We start from the raw sequence: 17,762 nt of genomic DNA, 5'->3' as shown, positions 1-17,762 counted from the left end.
CTGTTTATTTTAGAAAAGCAACAATGCTAATTACAGTTGTTTACAGAAATGGCATTACCAAATAGTGTTTAGACAGTGATCCCATGTAAACATTATTTACTCGCAAATTTATGCAGATTTCATACTCGCTTTCCTCGCTACATTTGGGTCGCTATTTGTATGCACTGGTGGCTAAAAGATATAAGACTCGGGAAATTTGTCAACATCGAAATAAATGTTATCCATGGTAAATAAATTAGGCCCCTAAAACCCGAGTTTTTAAAAATATCTAACACTACTATTACAACAAGTTGATCGACGAAGGTCGCATATGACGTCACTGTACCACGTGACTACCTATCTAATTAACTAGGCTTTTTGAAATCGGGGCTTAGATTTCAGTCCATATTGTGGCTAATTATCGCAATACTTCAGTGAACGAACTATTACAATTAATTTCTATAAGCATAAGGAAGACAAAATGCATATAATTTTGTATACTTTGAAAACACGAGATGTGTCCTTTAATGAATAGACTAAAAAAAAAAAGGCCACAAGATTATAAATAGCATATTTGTTTATAATGTATATACATTGTATGTATGCACCATTTTGACCTGTCCTGGCAATACTTTTCAGTGTAACATAGACGTACATGTACTCCATAATCCTAAGGCGTTTTATAAGATATCAGATAGTGCATAGCTACAAATTCAAACCTTCAGTTAATGCTACATATTGGAATCTCTTTTGCTTATGATGTTTTAAATATAACAATATTATACAAATATGATATCAAAGAATGAACTCCGTTACTTTCACATAAATCACCTACACTTAAAAGGGAGAATGGTGCTGTTTTATATTTTACTTTAAGCAATTAATGCGACTTACTTTTATTGTCTATTTTTGAACTTTTCTTTCTTTGAAGTGCATTCTTATTTCATGTTGCTGCCTAGCCAAAGTTGTAAATGTGTTCCCGCAAGAAAACAATTTCATTCATTGAATTAAACATCTTTCATGTCTAGCATCACGATAATTAGATAAAACTAATTACTAGAAAACTCATCGTTATCAAAAGACTGGAAATACAATGCATGTTAGTTTTAGTTTGTAAAATGTCCGTGTCTGTTTTTACTACTTTGTTTATATAATCTTCATTTAAGAAATAAATTTCAGTTTTGAAAATACATGTACATGAGGGCATGGAATGCGCCGCGTTACGCCAGCACACTTCATGAAGCGGGTGAGTGGTGCTGTTCATAGACATACATGTGCCCCCATGCATTTTCAAAAATGAAATTTATATTTTACATTTTACTGTCTTTTCTGTCGGAATTCCCAGTCGTTAAAATAGTCATATTATATACTATATCTATCAAGATTCATAACACATTGTTCACATAGGAAATAGCTTTAAAATATCGAAGGCAAAACATTGAAAATGTAAATGCAGTGTATATCACATTGGTTCACGATTCATAGAAAGAAAACCCAAATCCCCACGACTGTTACAGCTTATTAGGTCACCTGAGTTTACTCAGTTGACCTATTGCAAATTGTTTGTCGTCGTGCGTTAACAATTGAACATTTTTAACTTTTTGATAACTACTATTCCAATTCTTTTCAAATTTGGTATGAAGCATTTTTTGAACAAAGGGGACATAAATTGTAAATTTCATGATTCCTGTACCCCTGGGGCCATTTGAGTTGGGCAAAAACTGCCTAATATTGACAGATAAAAAAAAATTCTCTAGAATCACACATGTTTAAGAAAAACTAAATGCATAGTGATGTAGAGCAGGAAGGCCTCTACCAAAATTGTAAATTTCATGATCTCCAGGGTAGGGGTTCTGACCCCAGGGCGTGGCCAAGCTTACTATATAGGGCCTCCGTGGCCGAGTGGTTAGAGCATCGCGCTCAAAATCACACGGCCTCTCACTTCTGGTCGGCACAGGTTCGAATACCGTTCGCGCCCGTAAGTGGGGAAAGTTTCCCAGTTTACTTTCGGAAGATCGGTGGTCTCTTCCCAGGTACAATGTATCTGGGTTCTCTCTTCCACCTATAAAAACTGGGCGCCACTAGATAACTGAAAAATTGTTGAGTGTGGCGGAAAACAGCAAAACAAACAAACTATATACATGTATAGTGTCTATGTGTAAAAGACTTAAATAACATCTTCTTTAGTGTTATTGATAATAAATTGAAATTAATTGAATGGATATTTAGAAAGAGCAGGTAGTCTTTTACCTAAAATGTAAATTTGATGATCCCTAGAGTAGAGGTTCTGACCTTGGGTGGGACCAAACTGAATAAATAATATTTATTATGTGTAAGTTTGTTGATACTATATAAAATCTAAATGGATATTTAGAAATAGCAGAAAAGGGTGTACAAAAAATGGTGAATTTCCAAACCCAGGGTTTTGACTCTAGGATATATCTTTTGATGTTTTAATGTTAATACACCTATTATAATATTATCATAAATTCTTTCATCAGTGTATACACATTTCAGGGCATTGGAATCTTAAGAACACACCTTGTTTTAAACTGTTGCTGAACATTAGAATTTAGCTTAGATATTCAGAAAATCTATTCTAGATCCCATAGCCCTTGGGAGTAGTGATACTTTTTCACTAGTACTCAGTTGACCGATAAGGCCTGTGGGCCTCTTTTTTATATATGTATCAACGGATGTTTCAGGTTGCTGTGGTGTCTTTTATGTCGAGTTCACAGGGATATATCGAATCAACATGTGAATGAAAATTAGCATTGTTAATAGATAAAACGTCGTCTAAATGTCAAATTGAAGGCCACAGCAAGATATCTTTTCTTCTCACGTAGATGTTTGTGAATAAATTCTGCTTCATATGAATACAACAACAGGTCAGCTAACAAAGGAGCACAATTCGAGTCCATGGGAATTCCAACAGACCCGAAGAAGACCTGATCACCAAAGACCACGAAGATATTGTCAATGAGGAACTCTAGCTTATGTATGCCCCCTCCCCCCTTCAAAGAAGAGGGGCATATTGGTTTGCACCTGTCGGTCGGTCGGTAGACCACATGTTGTCCGCTCAATATCTTGAGAACCATTCACTTGATGATAATGATATTTCATATGTGGGTTGGTTATGAGTAAAAGGGGGCCACTATTGTTTTTCAGGTCAAAAGGTCAAGGGTCAATCTACTCTGGACATAGGAATATAATTTTCGCTCAATATCTTGAGAACCCTTTGCTTGACAGACATCAAACTTAGTACACTGATACATCTTCAGGAGATGATGACCCCTATTGATTTTGAGGTCAAAGGTCAAACTGGACATAGTAATATACTGTCTCCTATATTTTAAGAATTATTTGCTTGATTTACACCAAACTTGGTACACTGGTAAAGCATAAGGAGTAGATGACCCCTATTGATTTTGAGGTCACATGGTCAATCCACTCTTGACATAGGAAGATATTGTCTGCTCATTATTTTTAATTGATGATACTACTATCAAATGATGTTTGTTTATAACCCTTTTCAATTATGCACCATGGGGGATATGTGTTTTACAAACATCTCTTGTTTTTAATTCAACTTCAGAGTACTTGTGCGTGGAATCAGAGTGGTGTTTAACAAAATAAATTTTTGGATGACTGATCACTAGATATGAATATTTCCGTTTTCCAATTTTGTTGAAGAACTGTCTGTGATGTCAAAAAGTCTAGTCTGTAATTTATCGTGAGGAATGGTCGTGTAAAGTGTTGAAAAGTCGTACGTTTTGATGTTCTTGATTTGAGAAAAGTTTTGCGATTTCAAATTTACTAAAAATTCTTTAGAATTTTTTTTAGAATCCACATTTGATTTGCACCACTTTTGCCTTCTGGCATATGTAGTGGTACAGTACGTTTGAAGTTTCTCATTCACAACTGTTAATTATTTTCGTGAGGAGCAAAGATAGAGGCTTGTTAGAACACTTACAGGATCCAGCAACGTATCTTTGTTTGTAATGGTTTTTTATGAAGTTTAGGAATCCATTATAGTACAGTAACTCATATTCATCCGAACAATTGACTGGAATATTAAATGTGTCTAAAACTGAAGCATGGATTTGAAGAATTTCATCTTTTGAAAGCGCAGTTGGAGTATAAGTACGATTACCAAAAGTGGAATTAATGCCAAGTTCTTTTAAAATACAGTTGAAATAATGAATCTTACAAAGACAATGTTGTTACAAGCTTTGTCAGCTGCAACCAAACATATTCCTAATATAACCTATCTAATTCTTTTATCACTTATGGTTTACTAAACACAGAAGGATAGATGGTACGTACTTTTGTTTTGATGTGTCTAATGCGGGATTTTAATATTCCTATTACACTTTTAATCCATTCTGACAATGTATCAAGTTCTTTTTTCATATTTAGTCCATTGTCTGGCATAATCTTCGACAGAATTCATAATAGAGACGAGTTCTGTCGCCAATTGAAAGACCTAAGTTCTATGTATTTAGGTCGACGTTTTAGAATAAGTGATTTAGGTCCTCATTTTTCAACTATATCAACGTTACCAGTAATGACATGTCCAGCTGGACTATAGTTGAAAAAAGACGAAGAACAAAAACATGTAGGTGGATGTATAAGATGGTCTATATCTAGGCACTGCAAAGTTTGTTTATAATTAAACAGTTTGGATGCAAAAGTAGAAGTATATTTGTAGGAAATACAGACTTGAATTTGAAATAAGTTGGAATACACGACTGGACTCTTTTATGACAAAGATTTAAGAATGTTGCTGTTGTTGACGGCATATATTCCTTTGTTTGTAAATTTGAGCTTAAGAAGGTACTCTACATTGTCATAATGACTGACTTCCTTTTAAAACATAGATGAAAATATAGATTTCAGCAATATGCCTATTCGTTTTAAAAATCATCGCCTAGTCGAGTAATTAAGTAGGTTAGCACGTCGACTATTGAACTGTAGATCGCGGGTTCGAATCCAGCAGGATTTTTTAATTTTGGTTCAGATTGGTTTCTACTAAAACTGCATTTTTTGAGTAAATAAAGAAAATCTAAAAGTTTTCAATTTCAAAATATTGTTGTACATATCTTCCACTTTTCATCCATATAAAATTTCTCTGGTGTAGCATACTGTTGGCACGATTCGGACGGAATATCATCCATGACCCGTGGTGGTTTTAAGAGCCTGTGATTGGCAACATCAAGAGTTCAGTCTGATAAAGATAATGTTTGTCCTTACACTTCCAGCTTAATGTTTAGCTCACTATCACTCCTAATATATTATATAGAAGGTGTATTTCAACTGATGAATCATAATAGAGCAACATACATAAATTCGTGATCCTCTCCTTTGAAATAGATAAGACCTGATGCCACACTTACTAAAGGGTTGTTTAAACAAGTGTTTATACTTGATATTCGACCGGTAGTCTTTCATGATAGCTGCATATGCGTTATCAAAACATTTGATGCGAGCATGTTCTAGGTCTGTATAACACCTTGGACTCCATCAGACTGAATGTTCTCAGACGCTGTGATTGACTTCGTGGTGGTATTGAAAGTAGAATGCGTTGCTACAAGCACTATAGCTGTACTGTATCTTATGGCATCTTGCGCGTGATCTGGTTAATACCGAGCGAAGCTCAGGTGGCAGGGGACAGTTTCTTTGGTTTTGAAACATGTGGATAGGGGGTATACACCAAAGTCAGATTATGACAGACTAATGAAAAATCATATTTCCCTTTTATGTCAATACTTGTATTTCATATTAGTGTAATTAATAAATTATGACCCTAAATTACATGTAATCTATAAATACTGGTGCTGGTGCACAAAACATGCTCTGAGCAGGTTCCCCTTTTTTGCTTTGATTTTCCCTCATTTGGGCTAATCCGCACCACCCCCAAACCATCACAGTACCAAACATGGGGATTTAGACACTGTGCACAATCAAGAACCCTATCTGCCCTTCTCTAAAATCTACCTCTCATATGGGGCCATCCACCTTCCCTTACAGCTACAGACCTTTTGCTGGACCCTGCATGTTTTCACCGGAATATCTTCAGCAACTGACCACGTGTCTTAGTTTCGTATTTGCACCCATCTATATGCTAGGAATCATGGTGACACCTACATGTTGTATATCAACATTTTTACTAAGCACTCAGCTACATTTGACATGCATCCTAAAATTATTGTATACATTTTTACACATGTCATGTCACTTCAAATACGGGGTAATTCCATTTTTTGAAAAAGTTGACCGGGCCTATAGTGCGAAACTGTCCCCTGCTACCTCAGACGGGCCGAAGGCCCGTCCGCGAAGCAAGGCTCTAAAGGTAACACGTATGTAAAATAAAAAATGAGAAAATCAGCAACTTAATAGAGATAATCTCTACATACGTTCACTGAAGATTTTGTGATCCATATGGGCGCCGTCATATTACTTTGTTCATTAGTTGCTTCTAGAGTTATTCGTGTTTTAATTTTGAATGCCAAAAATACAAGACTGCCGTGTACATGTAATTCAAACACCCAGTTCGTTGAAAATGAATGGTATGATTATTATTGTTACAGTTTTTAGCCAATTATCAAATAGAAAAATAGTAATACGACTAAACAGATGAACGAGTTCATGAGTTTCTTTAAATAAGAATAAACGATATACTTACGGTTACTTTTTTACCATTTTGAATTTATTGGTTAATTTTGTTTAGTTTTAACTGTCTTTTTAATTGCATACAGAATGTATTGTTGGTGTTTATAATTGTTTGTTTTGAAAAGAGAAAAAAGTCGAAGCTAAATGGGACGTCACAATGCACAGTTTACGTCGCTTTGCATTTTATTTCCCGCGTTCAATGAATAAGCGGATCCTGTGGAACAGTTACTGTTGTCGCCATATAAACCCCTTTAAAATTGAGATGTTACTGGGTGTTTATCGCAAGGAAAATTTCATAAAAAAAATATTTTTTAAATGAATCTTAACGGAATTAGGATTACCACTTGGGACACGCCAATGACCATTTCATGTTTCGCTCGGTCCAGCGGTCACACCGTATACATATTATGTAGTCCCCTCTCATGTGTTGATGGAGCCAGATTTGCCACTATCACAGAAAAGGAGTGGATACTTACATGTATAACCAATCACTAGTCGTGACACAGTCTGCAGCTCTCGCACTCCAGAGTGTTCGTCCACATTTTATACTACGCCGACCCCCTAGATCAACATGTCGATTTGAAGGAAGTTAAGGGAATTTTCTTTATACATGTACAATTACCCAATAAGAGACCTTCGTTGCTCAACCCTTGCGAACTAATCAAAATTTTTCTTTTAAGCATTATGACGTCATAATATACTACTTTACGTAGATACCGGTATGCTGTAAAAACGAAACGTTCCGAAGATGTGAATAATAACGAAGAACTCGCTTTCAAGAAGACTTTATTCGTTTCTGCAATACTGAGTTTATAGAAATTATGCCTTTTCATATCTTCTATTCTTAATTAGATTCACAGATATAATTAAACAAGACATGGGTATTAATAACTTAAGCAGTGCTTTAATCCAGATCTTGGTTGTTTACGCCCGATTTGATAATTTTTCACTCATGCAGAAAAGTCAACGGCTATATGCGAAACACCACAAATTTTGACCTATGCATGACTTTAAGGGCCGTAACGCCTACAGGTATCATATCCGATTTTAATGCGTCATAGAAATCACCAAGATTTGGGTGATTTGCTCACTTCCTCACTAATTAGATAATTTGTATACAACGGATGTGCAAACAGACTACTGGATCGCGAATTCGTAGCAAATTACTGAAGTGTTATTAAAACTGATTAATCATACCGTATCACACCGCCGAAACACTAAATTAGGGTTGAGTCAAACGATTTATGGTACGTGTCTGATAGAAGCCATTCTTATTCAAAGCAGTAACATGAAATCAAATTGATTCAAATACATAGGTTTGTTTTGTTTGAGAGTGCTTCATTTTATCTATTTATTTTTCTGCTTTTCGTTTGAAACTTAAATTATTTCAAATATCGATATAAAATATATTGTACTTGCTTTTCTCTTTAGGTTTATGGAGCCAACCTGTAGTTCTGTTGGTAAATCTGGAATGCTTGATTTTTAGGGGGATTCTAGGATATAAGGTGAAAAGGGGGACAATTCAGAAACAAAGAATACCCTGAAACTAAACTTCAATTTTGGACGTTGAGAGGCTCTAGCCTACTTGCTTTGTCTGAAAAAAAAATTAGATTCATGTAGTTTCTATCTAAACTTAGAATTTCCCTGATTTTTTAAACGTTGTTTCATCGATTTATTTGCGTTCATTTGTCGTTATGACGTCATCCTCACTGTGTCTGAAGAACGAACTGTATCATTAATAAATTACATTATTTGACTATTTTAAAGGTCCTTTTTCAACATCTTTCGCAAATTGTATTTTTGTATATTTTTTATATGTTGTTAAGACTATATTATAGTACAACATAAAGTAATAAACGCTTTTGTAGCAATTAGTTTGAGGTAATCTTGTAAATTGACTAGATTGATCGAATATCATTTAATAACGCCCCTCTCGAGAATATTTCACTCACATGGAGACGTCACCATTGCCGGTGAATGACTACAAAATTTAGACCCATGTTCGGCGCTTATGGCCATTGAGTAGGGAGGGATATTTATCATGTCAAACCTGCTGTGACACGGGACCTCGGTTTTTGCGGTCTCATCCGAATGACCTCCCCATTTAGTCGTCTTTTACGACAGGCAAGGGCTGTTGAGTACCTATTATAACCCGGATCCCCACGGGATACATTGGCTAAACTAGCAATCCTTCTGTTTTTAAAGGATTTATTAAAAGACACAAGTCACGTAGGGGCGTGGCTAGCCTTTGATAACAAGTGTGACACAACTATATTCGCAAGGCATGCAAGGGGTCTGGGCCCACCACAGGTTTCCAGCGGGTCAAGGACGGCGCCCTGGTGGAGGGGATGGGGGAGGCGGAATATGGATTTGAGGAATATTGAAGGCGAAAATCATACATTTTCTGCACACAATTTTGCCCATTCCTAATAACGTTAAAAGTATATAAATTGTTCACGATAGACAGACATGATGTAAGTTTATTTAACTTCATTTATATTATGTTCTCTAAATTTTAATTGTCCAATATTCTGCAAATCTATATCAGAACATTTGAAATTGAAGCTGTCTGATTCCTGTGAGTAAACAGCAAAGCAAGACCGACCAGCCTATCATCGTTCATACCGGTAGTAGACCTGCTTCAATGCATAATTAAGACATATCATTGTAGAAAATGATCGAAGACAAAGAACAAACTGGCATAGTAGTGTAGACCTAATTGATATAATCATTCCTATTCTATTTTGTAACTTAAAAAATTAAAATCCTGTCACTATTTCAAGACTTCTCGCTTATTTTCCTTTTCTTAAAAAGTTATGACTAATTTGTATATTTATTAGAGTTATCTAGAGCTTGGTCTCTCTGAAGTTAATTTAATTCCGAACTTTATTGAGACATTAATTGACTTATATTAACTGCTATACGTGTACTTCACTGATTGAGATCATTTCCTGTGCCGATTGCTTGGTGGTATAGAATTAATTGTTGTTCAATGTACGTAATTTCATAACATCATTGAGTGTTTACGTTACATACAGCATTTATTTAGATGAAACGGGAGGGGGGGGGGGTCGTTGCAAAAAACCTAGTGAGGCAGTTGCCTCACTGCCACTATTGAAACTGTGAGTGACTTTAACATCTTATAATGACGAGTGGGTGCGCCGAATATACAAAATTCCATATGATGAAGTTCTGGTCCAATGGTAGTCATAAAGTGTACATTGTACATGTCTTAATAGTAATACATAACAGTAAGGAAAGCTCAATTTTTATGAATATTATTGTTTTATTAATAAACACATTAAACTTATTCTAAAATTACATTTTCATGGTCAATCTGATAACTTTGAAGTCTATTGATAATACATTTTACGTCCAAATTAAATTTGATTACCAGGAATTAATATCATTTTTGAAAGAACTGCGATGTTTCACTCCAGGATAATACAGACTTCGATTATCCTTTTTAAATTCATTCATTTGTGTGCCATTACATGTATCACAGAACACAACCCGTGAAAAAAATCTGATTCAGTGAAGCCTTGTAACCTGTATCAATCTGTGATCAACATCGTGAATTCTTTACGAATTGGAATTAGAGCAGAAAACTACAGAAGACTGGCTTTAACTATAAAGCAGCAATCATGTGATATGAAAATATGTGCACGATGGGGAATATACCGGGTCAATAACTTTAAAAAGATATCGCCTGTAACATTTATCACCAGTCCAAACCATATGTATGTTGATGTTTAGGTTTGATTACAAAATCAAAAATGTATTACTCCAAATACAATTTAAATTCTGATGATTTATGAAATGTTTTCGTGAACATGCGGCGAAAAATTACCTTTTTCTTGATATTGTCTTGATGAACTGTTCAGTGTTAAAACCATGAACTGTATATTTTCATTGCAATTCAGAGAGAACTACAGAGAAGTAGAACTGTATCATTCATTCATATATTTACATTTCCAATGTTCTTGACTTTGATACCGTTATCAATTGTAATGCATGACTGTCATGAATGCGATGCAGCTGTGAACAATGAGCGAATGAATCTTGATAAATGTAGTACGTTTATTTTATATCTAACAGATGGATTCCGACAGAAATGAAAGCAGAATGTAAATATAAGAAAGAGGGTGTTGCACCGAAGCGGGAATTTTCCCTAATCGGAGCTCGGCGCCAGCGCTCGTGACGTAGAACGGGCCTTCATCCATATTTATACTCTTATTGCGTATTTGCCATTTAAATACCTATAGGATTTCCCTGTACTAAGGACAAGCCAAATACATTTTATGTGTCAATATATTATACATGTAGTATAAACACAAATATTTTTAAAATCGTGAAAATTAAACTGTGGTTTTTTTCCCCATCTATTCTGAGTATTAGAAACAATGTATACAGTTATCGTCAATTGACCAGTTTCGGTGACCTTAGTGATAAACCCCGATTTTCTCATTAATCACTTGGATTAGATAAATAAACAATACACCTACCTTTAAAGTAATTAAATTCCTTTACTTTCATCCAAAAATCCCAAATCCATTGGTACGTTAATTGAATATATTTATAATAAAAAACATGTGACTTTGTGCTCTTACAACGGTGACGTCACCTATTTCGGTGACCATTGTTAATATCGGTTTGCCAAAAGTTTGTAACTGTTAAAACGTATATACAGGAGAAATGTGCAACTAAACATCAATTAATAAAATAACAATGTAGAATTCTAGACTTTTGGTATATTTTATATTAATTTGAAGGTTTGCTTGAAAAAGTAATAAGTAAATGGGCTTATTTTTGGGGTACACATGTTGATTTTTTGCATACTCTCCTTCATTTTCGGGGGGAAATTGAAGACGTGCTCTGTGTATGTTTGCAGACACTACGGCGAAATTGATGACGCAATCTACACCCGGAAACGACAACGCGCAGCCGTAAACAAAAGATCACCGATTCTGGTCAGTCACCGAAATAGGGCAGTCAACGATACATGTTACGAGTGTATCAAATATTTAATATTCGATACTACTACAGTCTTATACATGTACTCTTATACTCGTATGTATTGTTTTCTACAACCAACAATTGGCAACTATACATGACTCTGACCACAAAACAAAATATGGGAAGTTTAGTCGCATTAATACAGTTCAACAAAATTATATGTACATGCACCTGAAAATATTAATTCACCATAGCAATATGCTACTGGAATACATAACATCCTATTCACTCAAACTGTTTAACGGTTATTTACCTTATTTAGCCTTAAAGTTTTTCTTTCAGAGCTTTGCAAAGTTCACAACGTTTTTTTCGTGAAAGACACCAAATTATGCCTTTGTCAACACCTTTTACTCAGAAAAACATACAAGATTTTGTTAGCAACTTTGACTATTAAAACACAGGTATCGCATGCTGTATTAAGCGTGTGTACAGCTAATCCCATTCACAAACTAAACAGTCTCCTGGTTGGAAGCTTAATTCAATCTCGGCACATTGTAATAAACAGAGATTTGACCTGGAACATTTATAAAAACTAGAACTGTGTTTCAATTAAGAAAAAACGTGATATGAAAAAAACCCAAATGTGTTCGTGAGGGATTCGAACCCGGTCGTTTTAAAAAATGACTCCCCTTTACATATCAAATTCGACGACCTTACCCACTGAACCACGCAATATCTCATAAATTTCTACGGAAATTAACGTACAGGTGAAGATGAAAATAATATCAGTGAAGTCGTTTCGATTTTTTGAATTTACAAAAAAATGCCCCCGTGAAACAAATATTTCAAAGAGACAGTTTTTTAGCGGAAAATTCGAAGAACATATTCATGCTAAATTTATTTTGTTTCACGGAGGCAGTTTTTCTGAAATTCGGGATACCCCTCCATTTTAGTGCTAAGAATCATATAAATCGCTTATTGCTTGATTTGAATTCGAATTATTTTGGCTAATTTTTGTCAATACACGTCTTTTAAACTTATTTTCACAAATGTTTGAATCAAGAAATAAGTTCCAATTGGTGTTATGATATATTTGAATAACTTAATTTTATCGATCGCGCTGCACCTTCTTTCTTTTTGAAAATACATGACTGTAGCTGAACTAGCAACGCTTCTTGTTTTCATGAAGCGCGTTAACCTTCAACACAGAGACTTGGTTCAGCAGGTTGTGATTTCAATCCCTGGAACGGCGGAAGTAGGTATCCATATATAGTGAATTTCTCTGTGCCCCCCCCCCCCCCTCTCTCTCTCACGATCCCTACATAAAAACGGGTTTCCATTATGCTGAAACTTACGAAAACAAATGGTTTACGCAGTGATCTTACGCCCATACGAAATAGACGTTTTAATAATGTGCAATCAATGATTCAAATATTGACAAACATACTTTACAATGTTTACAAGAGTGCGATTTTTACAGAAAAATTTGAAAACTATTATGACATAACTGTTTATATACATAAAATGACCCCCCCCCCTTTTTTTTTTTTTTACCTGTTTATGTATTTTTAACGTTTATGTCCGTCGGATGGGACGTTAAAGGTTGCCCCATGTTTAAGGATCACAACTCCCTTGGCACGCAAAAGATCGTTTCCCCGATTTTCGAAAAAGAGTAGGTTCACAGGGGGCCATCAGGGAAACTCAAACACTCACAACCAAACATTTTTCACTTAATTAACCGCCGTAAAATGGCTGAAATATTGCCAAAACCGCGTAAAACCATGGCCGAGTGGTTAGAGCATCGTGCTCAAAGTCACACGGCCTTTCACCTCTGTCGGCGTGGGTTCGAATCCCGCTCGCGCCGGTGAGAAAATTTCCCAATTTACTTTCGGAAGGTCGGTGTTCTCTTCCCAGGTACATTGTATTTGGGTTCTCTCTTCCACCAATAAAAATTGGGCGCCACCAGATAACTGAAAAATTGTTGAGTGTGGCGGAAAACATCAATCAATCAATTGATCAGACAATATATTCCTATGCCCAGTTCGAGCGGACAACATAGGTGGCATACCTATAATTAAAATTGGGATGTATTTTGTGCAAGGGAGTTAATTAATGTGGGGAGAACAGTAGTACTCAGATAAAGCCCACCTTTTATGCAGCCAGTACTTCGTTTGGGAGACTCATATCTTGTTTTATAAATAATCTTACCACGATTATCTTTTAATGCAAATGACTTGGGGAAAATCACTTTAAAGGAGATTGATTGATTGTATCTTGTTTAACGTCTCTCTCTAGAATTTGTCACTCATATGGAGACGTCACCAAGATCGGTGAAGGGCTTTAAATTTAGGCCTATGCTCGGCGCTTACTGCCATTGAGCAGTGCGGGTTCTTTAGCGTGCCACACCTACTGTGACATGGGACATCCGTTTTTAAGGTCATCTCCGAGGACCCGTGACATTCACACCTGATGCTGAGCGTTTGGCGGTGGAACTGTCACTACCTGTTTTAACAACTTAGGTCTGTCGCAGCCGAGATTTGAACCTCGGCCTTTCGTATGCGGGGCGAACGTTCTAACCTCTAGTCCACCGTGGCGGTACTTTAAAGGGGAAGGCAACACAAAAAATTACATGGTAAATGATAGGATTAATTATAAGGTAAAAGATTGGCATACTATTCTGTTGATATACGATGTAGATAAGCCTCAATACTAATTTGAAAACGTTAAAAATTGAAGAAAAAAAATAAAAGGTCAAGCAGCTTTGCAATAAAATATCAAAACGCTAATAGATAACGAACAGTGATCAATCTCATAACTTCTATAAGCAATACAAAATATAGAGTTGGACAAACACGGATCCCTGGATATACCAGAGGTGGGATCAGATGCCTAGGAGTAGTATAAGCATCCCCTGTCGACCAGACACACCCACCATGAGCCCTACATCTTGATCAGGTAAACGGAGTTATACGTAGTCAAATTTACAAAATAAGCGTTTCATGAATCGTTATACTTTCTAACTGAATGTAACTATTCACCAAGAAATATACCATTTAATTTCACTCCCGTGGGGATCCGGTTCAGAAGAGGTCCTTAGTACCCGTTACTTGTTGTATGTGTTGAAAATTAACAACATACAACCATATACTTTCATATTACACATGTGCACTTTAACTAAGATGCGCCCAGCACAGTGGGATGTACATGTAACATCTCACAGCTTGTTCTACACATATGCAGTTCATCAAGTCATTCATTTCCTTTGACGAATTGAAAATCAAGTTCCTCCCGTTTGACGTTCGCCCTCTAAAGAAAATGGGGGATGTTACCTTAATATGATCTTCCCCGCCCCTCTCTCACAGGACGACACAAAAATAAAAATTAAATAACTTTTGATACAGAAAAAATAGATTAAAAGGGACTGAATTGCATCTTTAGATTGCATGTATTAACACAAAGTATTAGCCTCGTATAAATGAAAACCCACACACAATCTAAATACACTAAAGTAATTGTACATGTTTATACAATAACCCTTTGTATATACATGTATGTTATCTTGGGCATAAGTGCATAGTCTTGTGGTAAGATGATTTGCTTTGGTGTTAAATTCTCTCTTGTCATTTATATCGTCAATAAATGACCATTCTAATTCCTGTTAAAAGTGGTGTGTTTAATTTTTGTAATGGACTTATATTTGTGCCAAACAGCATCACTCAATTAGTTATATACATGTACAAAGGCTACTTTCGATTGAAACGGTCAGCTTGTAAATAAAGCAGCGAATATACATTAGATGTTTCAATTTTGGACTTTCTCAGGTAAGTATGATAATTATGATATAATTCAGGACATCGGGTACAAAAATATTAAAACGAGTGCTTTAGAGTACCTTTATTTTAATACACATAATCATTACATGCACGTATCCACAATATTCATTCTAGCACTGTTTCAGAAGAATTCATTCTAATGATACTTGTGTGTGTACTAGCGGTTTCGGGGCTCGTACGCTTGCAATATTTCCACTTTTATGTCTAGATCTGCCGACATCTGCGAAGTCTATTAAGTCATCTTGAATGGACTTCTATTTCCTCGGAATAAATAGTAAATATTCAGAGTTCTAATTACACTGGATGGCTGTTCTAAATCTCCATACAATTTGTTCAATATCAACCGAATATGTAAACATTGTAAGTTCCCGTGACAACACATTCGATTGTTTATGAACCAAATGACATTGACTGGTGGATGCGTTGAAATTCATGACAGTGATGGTAAAAATAATCTTGAATACAGAAATCTAATTAACAGTAGTGTAAGATAGTACAATATGTACTATTGACATATTATCACGATCTGTCTTCCCATTTACCTCGAAATTCCATCTGAACCAGTTTCAGCTAGAGTACGAAATGTCGTTGCAGAAAGCAAGATAATGTATATACTGTAACTACTTGGAAAGAAATCTCAGATGCGTATGCTAAATTTTTAAACCTGTAGGTCTTCCTATGGTATAATTTTCCACATTGGAGAAACCGTACCCCAACAATCTAACCTCCCAATATAATTTCCAATACAATATAAGAATATTTCTTCAATTTGAAATTCAGTTTGAATGAGACTTTTCTAATTGAAAGGTGAAGCTAACGAACATCAATCTCATAACTCCCATAAGCAATAGAAAATAGAGAATTAGGCAAACATGGGGTCCCTGGATATACCACTTCTTTATTTTGTATTCTTTATAGGAGTTATGAGATTGATCACTGCTCGTTATCTTCACTTTTTCATAGCATTTTGGTATGGGCCTCTTCAAATCCCCGTTTTGTTTGAAATCTTCACCTTTCTGTACCTTTTTAATGCGACTCAACCAAGAGACTCGTGGTTCACCTTGTATGTCGAGCATTTGTTGAAGGAGGAACATTCATTAATGATGAGTTATATCATACTGTAAGATAATTACTTTCGGGGGGATTAAGTTTAGTTGTTTTTGTACCTTTCAACCACGAAATGTATACCCTACTTTTCTCAAGCCACACAAATTTGACCCTTCACAAATAAATATTGACTTTAGGGAGAAATTTTCAATAATTCCCGAATATCCATTTTATTGATGCAGAGTAAATGTTCCAGAATTGTAGAGGGAAAAGGTAGCTGTCGTGTACAAATGTAAATATTTAATTTCGACTTTCTGAAATCTATGATACTTTTATTGTCTTTGAAAATTTCATAGCTCTAGAAATCGTTAATTTTGCTTCGTTGTAGTTTTGATGGCCATATGTGTTAATTTATGGGTGGGCGAATCTCGTTTTCTCTGCTTTTTTTTTTTTAGCAGAACTCAAAGAAAACGCGTGTTACTGAAGTGATAAGAAACAAAAATAAACATTTCTATCCTTGCTTGCTTTCGATGGCGTGGGATATGCAGATGCTTATCGTATACCTGAAACGTGTAAATACCGAGATATTGACAGCCAATTGTTTGTAAGTGAAGCAATCAATGAAAGCAAATAACCCGTTTAAAATGCATAAACGTTGCAATTTGTAAAACCGGAACTGGTCCTTTTTTTACGATTATCGAAAAACGAAATGGCGTAAAAGATTTCGTTACGCTGAAACGCACGACCGAACTGGTTAGGAAAACTTTGATGCTATTTGCTTCCATTAATTATTTACAAATAATTATTAGTTTCATGGGTAACAATGATTTTTTAAATAAAATGTTGACAATGCAAACAAAAAGAGTAGAAGCCCCACTCGCGTGTTTCAACTCTAAATCACATTTAATCGGTCTCTAAAATCGAGATCAAAGATTTATAGCAGCTTAATACAGTGTTGGTGGGTAGTTTCTTTATATTAGAGTCGTCTCTTCGATCGTTAAGGACTCGCCGTCCGTAGTAGCATAACATGTAACTACATTGGATAAGGAAGACGTGCGCTGGTAAGGTAGGCATACTGTTTCTTTACACTTCGTTGGATTGTGGAAGAATCTACTCCATTTTTAACTTCGATTTATTTTTATATTGACTTTTTAGTATAGATATATAGATTTGTATGTTTTCATAATTCATTACTTTCATCAATTGTTGAATATTTATTTGCAAGAAAACCAATGAACTACTTGGCTGAACATAGTGTATAATCGTAGTGACTTT

At 35.4% G+C, this 17,762-nt stretch overlaps 1 protein-coding gene across 3 annotated transcripts in view; it reads left to right on the top strand.

Moving 5' to 3' along the window:
* Positions 1-17,762, top strand: part of LOC125658921 (G-protein coupled receptor dmsr-1-like) — a 66,480-nt gene that overhangs the window by 32,519 nt on the left and 16,199 nt on the right. Inside the window, exon 1 of one of the 3 annotated variants that reach the window (XM_048890377.2) lies at positions 13,152-14,562. The exons of 1 other annotated variant lie outside the window; for it this stretch is intronic. The gene's annotated coding sequence lies outside the window, so the exon portion shown is untranslated. Of the gene's footprint in view, positions 1-13,151; positions 14,563-17,475; positions 17,554-17,762 lie in introns of those variants that run through there. One more of the 3 variants, XM_056149688.1, reaches the window with a different exon arrangement.

Source organism: Ostrea edulis, chromosome 9, assembly GCF_947568905.1.
Source record: "Ostrea edulis chromosome 9, xbOstEdul1.1, whole genome shotgun sequence".
Taxonomy (NCBI): domain Eukaryota; kingdom Metazoa; phylum Mollusca; class Bivalvia; order Ostreida; family Ostreidae; genus Ostrea; species Ostrea edulis.
This window is presented reverse-complemented; position numbering and strand designations above follow the sequence as displayed.